This window comes from Nicotiana sylvestris, chromosome 1 (genome assembly GCF_000393655.2).
Source record: "Nicotiana sylvestris chromosome 1, ASM39365v2, whole genome shotgun sequence".
Lineage (NCBI taxonomy): Eukaryota > Viridiplantae > Streptophyta > Magnoliopsida > Solanales > Solanaceae > Nicotiana > Nicotiana sylvestris.
Window position 1 is genome coordinate 168,080,828 of NC_091057.1, and position 6,646 is coordinate 168,087,473.

Sequence of the window (6,646 nt, forward strand, 5' to 3'; positions counted from 1 at the left end):
AGTAGGGGATTTAGGTTCACATACACAAGTGTTTGAAAACAATTAGTGAAAAAGCGGGCTTTTGAAAAGAGTTACAATCTAAGTAAACTTATGAATGTAAAGGGGGTGTCCTAGGTTTGTTCGTAATATAGATCACATCAATGCAATACCCGGTATGACACTCCTCAAAAGAGGATCTACACGTGGTATTAGTGCACCAGTCATCATATCCATATCTACCCTTTCCTGCCCGTGAAAGTAATTAAGGCGAGGGTTGGTCTCGACCCTTATTGCATGCAATTACCCGTTCCTTCCTATCAGTCCTGGAGGATTTTAGGACTCCTATCCTATAAGAAGGAAGTTCTAGGAAGACCCTCAGGTTTAAAGGCAAAATACTAAGGCGACATACAAAACAAGTAGGACTGCATTTAAAGGGGAAAACACAGAAACAAGTAGAAGGCTCAGATATACCTTCCCAAATAATGCACATAGACAGCATGACTCATACACAATTAAGGTCCATATTTAAATTCTAAAGCATGGTATCTATGTGATAACAGCAGAACCAAATTTATTACACGACTCAGAAAAGAAGTCTGAATCAGGTCTGCCTACTGATTTTAACAGTTGATAATTAAACAAGGGCGGTTCTAATTTTATTTAAGTTATTACCTAAGGCTTGCCTAGGCGTAAAGCAATATGTAGTCATTATTCAAAATTATTAAGATAGTTTGGAAATTATTTTACCATAGGAGCATGTTGTTCTAGTTGATATGAATGCAGAAGTTATTACTAGTTATATTAAACAGGATAATCAAGTGTGAAGCTATTTTTACCTCTTTTATAATCAGCAGTTTACACTAAGTGTGAATGCAAGTACGAATAAGATCCTAAAACATGCTATCTAAGATGTATGTATAAAACTCATGATGCAGAATTCTTAAAGCAGGATTTCTAAATACGTATGGTAGGATTGCAGAATTTCCTAAGAGCAGGATTTCTAAATGTACATGGCAGCGTAGAACTTAATAGTAAAGTGCTAATTATTAGCAGATTTTAACACATGATTTTGTAAGAGTGCACATGCTGAAATAATAAACATGAGACCTAAGGGCATGATTTCTAATGCATGTCTGAACCCTAAGCATGGTTTCTATTGTGCAATTAGGAACATAAACCTAATTACATGTTTTCTATCCTTAACAACTATAGCAGACATATTTACCACATCCCTTTTCACTAACCAACCCCAATACTTCTTTACAACAAGTTATTACAGACCAACATCGAAATGAATTACATAATGAAAATAAGAAGTTATACTATAGGAAGTCTGATTAGGACTTCCTCTCTGAGTTATGTAATCAATCATCTCAAGTGCCAAGATTGTTCATAGCTTTCCCTCATATATAGGTGTGTCAGAGTTCCCTAAGGACATCAAGGGATCCCTGGCAGTGCTCACACCCAGATTTCATAGCCAAGACAGAGTAAGTGCAGTGTGGAAAGGCCAACTTTCATGTGTCCAAGTTCAAAGGGAGCTCAAGGGTACCAAGGCAAGGCTCACACAAAAGGGGCAGAACCTAGTATTCTAAGAGTATAGTCAAAGTGCAGAACACATATTTGAAAGGAGTTTGTTTGAAAATTGGACTGACAAGTCTATTTTGAAAGCAATCAGTAACAGAGATGATTGAAAGCAGTTGTAATAGTGAACCAAACTCAAGCACCTTAAGATGGATTACACACAAAATTAGTAGTCACACAGAGGGTTAATGGATTTAGGGATACACAGACATTTGATTGTGAACACATAACCCTAGCAAGGGTCTTAGGACTGGTTTGGATATGCTCAACAATAGTTGATACTGGCATAATCACAAACCAATCAGAAAGAACATAAACACATAGAAAGGATAGGGATTTGGGATTCATAAAATGGTAAGTACGCATTAAGTGATTGACAAAGCATGCTTTGAAACACACATAAGGGAATGCATTAATCTAAAGGGAAGGGGAGACATAATAGTATGCTAGTAATGTAACTCAACTACAGGTTTCACAACAGAACCACGACTAGAAATAGACCAGAAATGAGAGGAACTAAAACAATAAGAGAAGCATGTTGTTGTTGAGGCTTTAAAATTAAACTAGGACATACCAGTTAAGGAAGCAAAGTGCAAAAAAGATAAGCAAGTAGGATTCCACAGTCTAGCCTTGGCTTTTAGCCGGCTAGACAAGCAGTAGCACAAGTAGTAGTAAAAGAAGAGAGAGTTTGAGTGTGTATGTGTGTTCTAAACTAATTGTTCGTGTCTTTAAAGAAGAGAGGGCAGAGTATTTACAGTTTTTGAAAACCGGTAGGAAAATAAGGTAATAAGTACTGACTTACTATAACTATAGAAATAATACAAATTAGAATCAATTAAAGACCCAAACTCCCTTCAATTGGGGAGTCATAGTTCAAATGGGTACAAGTTGTATAAAATAAGGAAAAGAATTGCTTGTAAAAGTGATATTACCATAATAGGAATAGTAAAAGCATGTAACATGTAATAAGGTCTAAGTACAGAATAGTTTTAACATAAGGAAAGTACACACTAATTAACAACATATTTGTACACATAAACAAGGTAGAGTACAGTTTGATTCTGAAAATTAGTTCAGAGAATCATGAATGAGATTGAAAATCACAGGGAATCAACACTAACCAAGGAAAGTATCACAAAAGTAAGGAAGCAATTTCAAAGAATCAGTACAGATTACAAGGAAAATACACAAAATCAAAGATGTAGGTTTAAGGAGATTACACAGAATCAACATAAATTATGTGGACGATCAATAAAACAGATGGTCGGACCCATAAATAACACGAGTTTGGACAAAATCAAATAAACCTTAAGAACAAATTAAAACGGGAAGCACAAGAGCATATAGAACCCACATAAACCCTAGAATATTCATGATAGTCATGCAAACACACCGCAAATATATTCGAACTTCGAATCAAAACCAAAAGTATTAGGGTTTCTTGGCAAAAATGAATCGAGCAAAAAGGAAAGACTCAGGTAATGTTTAAACATGCTAAAAATCAAAGTAATTGCTAAAATCAGAAAGAAATCGTTTTTGCAAAAAGGGTTTTGAAACTCTAGTTCGGAAAATGAAGAAATCGTTTGAAATCGGAGAAACATTTTGAGGAAAACAAATGAAAACCCTAAGAAACCCATAGATCCATCAAAGATCTAAAAAGATCGGAGGCTTTATAGCTAGGGTTTTCAGAAAATAATAGAGACGAAGAAAAAAATCGGTTAAAACTCATGGTTACACCTAGATCGAAGACATATCTAAAGATAAGTAAAAAAATCACAAGAGCTAGGGTTTCAGAGAACCCAACGAGGATGAGAAAACATTAGATCGTTACCGGTTTCAGCCGGAAAAGCCATGGACCTTACTCGAACAACCATGGATGGCCGGAAAGTAGCATAAAAGACCATGGATAGAAGTCGAACAAGATCTGGACTAGATCTCTTGGAGATCTTTCCATGAAATCACGAAAACGGGTAACCAGGAGACGTAGGAGACAAGTATACGTCTCAAATAGCCATGGGAGACCATGGATTGAGTAAGGATTGAAGGGATTAAGGTTAGTTTGGGTGGCGGCGGCTAGGGTTAGCTTTAGGTTTCAGAGAGAGTTGGAGAGGAGAGGGGATTCAAGGGCGGTGGATTGTAAGAATGAGAGGGTTTGAGGGGGGGTCGTTTGGGACTAATTATGGTAAGGGGGAATAGGGGTCGTTGATCTCAGAGATCAACGGCCAGGATGAGAGAGGGTCTGGGTTAGGTAGGATTTCAATTGGGTTAGGGTCGATTTTAAATTGAAATTGGGCTGGAAAATTGGGGTTTGATTTGGGCTATAATTAAAAGTCAATTTGGCTATAAGTTAAATAGCTATTTTTCCCCTATTTAAATTATAAAAAATAGTAAATATTTTTTTGAAAACTAATTTAAAGGGCTAAAATGATTTATAATATATAATTAACAATATAAAAATACAGGATCCAATTTTATGCGCATAAAACATAACAACAACAACAACAACAACCCAATATAATCTCATAAGTGGGGTGTGGGGAGGGTAATATGTATGCAGATCTTACCCCTACCCCGATGGGTAGAGAGGCTGTTTCCAGGAGACCCTCGGCTCAAAAAGTAATAGGAGCCGATATATTAGTACCATAAAAATGCATAATAAAATAATAGCAATATAAGAGATATGCGCATAAAACATAATTAAATCTAAATAGGGCTAGTATTGCAATTATGTGCAATTTAGCTTTTAAAAATACTGAATATAATTGTAAAAATTAATTTAGCCATATTTTGGCATAAATATAGAAATACAATAGAAGAAATATCAAAATAATAATTTTGAAAATAATTATTAGGAATTTTATGGGTAAAAGGGAGAAAATAAATCAATTTAAACCTTTAAACTTATGGGAAAAATAATAAAACACTTGGACATGCTTATATATGCATATATATGTTATTTTGAAGGTATTTTGCACATTAAAAATATATAGAGAAAAATGGGTATCAACACAGGGACCAATCAAAGATCATGGTCGAAGACAACCAACTCGGGGTCCCTTCTAGATCTGTTTACCCCCATCAGAACCGATGATAGATCTAAGAGAGCCATTGATTAGGAGCCAAGGCTAGTCCGAGATCGATATCAGCCATACAATACGGATCTATTGGTAAAAGGATTCGTGTGTCACCCAGCCAGGAACAAGAAGAGAAGTGATCGAGGGCCGAGCGGTCGAGGCCTAATGAGTAAGAGCGGGTTTGACAGGTCACTCAGGAATAGGGTGTTAACTCTAAGTTTTAATGATAAAAAATAATATATCACATTTGGTGCAGGATCACAAGGAATAAAACAAAGTAATCAAGAAGCAATACCAATCAAGAATAGATTAAGGAAACAATCAGCAACTCAAGAAAATGAATCAATGATTAGCGATGAAAAAGGAAGAAGTATTAGAGATCCGGAAGAAGAATCAATGAGTGATTCTATAAATGATTGATGGAAGCTATTACCGGAAGGTCCAAAATCAAAGGGAAATGAGATCGTAAAGGGAAGCACTGAAGACCGTTCAAGGCAGAAATCAAGGGATCTAGAGGATACACCTCAAGTAACGAAAAGATACCTAGCGGATAAGAAGCTCATCAAGACAACGAATCAAGGAAGATCAACGAAATTTGACTTTATTCTTGGAGAGAATACATCTGTGATTCCTTTCAAGGATCAACTCCCTTAGGTTTGTAATCTCTCCAGATTCACAAGTCAATAATGTCTCATAAAGTGTATATATACATACGTTCCAGACTTGAAGCGAACATACTTTGAACGAACCATTTTTACTCTTCTTGTTCTACTCCAAACAAGCATTTTAGTTCTTATAGATCTGTTGTGTAATTAGTGAGAGAAGAAAAAGGGAAAAATATTGGTGAGACATTGTATCAAGAAGAGAAAAGTGACATAGAGATTAGTCTGTTAGTGTAAAGCTATATCAACCATTCTGTATGCAAGAAACTTCGATCACTGAAAGAGAACGTCTTTGCAACCCAAGGGGACTGTACTAGGATTCACATTAAATTTGTCAATACAAAATTCTGGTGTCTTTAATTCCTGCACTTTATTTCTGCATTATTATTATCCTGTTTTTATTTCTAGTCAACTAATTAGTAAACTAGCCAACTGTTTACGATATTTTTTTAATTGGCAATTTACCCCCCCCCCCCCCCCGTGCTTTCAATTGGTATCAGAGCTAGTCTTACACTTTTTGTTTAACAACTTGTGAGAAAAGATCATGGCAAATTAAGTAATTGTTGGAGCACTCTTTCAAGAAGGAACATCACAAGTTAGGCCACCATATTTCAATGGACAATACTTTTCTTACTGGAAAGTGCGTCTGGAAATATATGCAAAATCCTATTGTCATAACCCAAAATCCTAGCTTCTTGTGATGATGCCTAACATGGTACTAGGCAAGCCGAATATCTCCAAAATATTCCCAACATTTAACAGAAAATGAATCAAAGTGGTTTTTAATAACAAAAATTCTCATAAACGAGGTAGAAACCTGTGAGCACGTGATTTTTGCCTCACACGAATTACTCCAAAAGGATTCCCAAAATTAGGTTTTTTCTTTAATTATGTATTATTTTAGGAATTATTGTTCGATTTTCCTAACTGTTTGCATATGTTTGTGTGCATGTTTAATTTTATTAATACATTAAAAATACAAAAATATAGCATCTGCATTTAGGATTTGATTTTACATTTTTGTAATTAATTAATAATTAGGTGTTTTTACAAAAAAAAAATCACAAAAAATAACGTACTTTGCATTTTAGTATTTAATGTCAAAATTGTGTGATTTTCTTTTAATTTGGTATTTAATTATTTGTGATAATCACTACTTAGAGTTAGTTAGTATTTTTAGGATAATTTGGTCAAGGTTTAGTTTAGGTTTGTATTTTTATTAGAAAGAAAATTGAAAAGAAAAATAAAATAAGAAAGGAAATTAAGAAAATCGGAATTTGAGGCCAATTTTAATTAAATTCATAAGTCCAATTCTATTTCCCCGGTCCGAATCCAATTAACCCAGCCCAA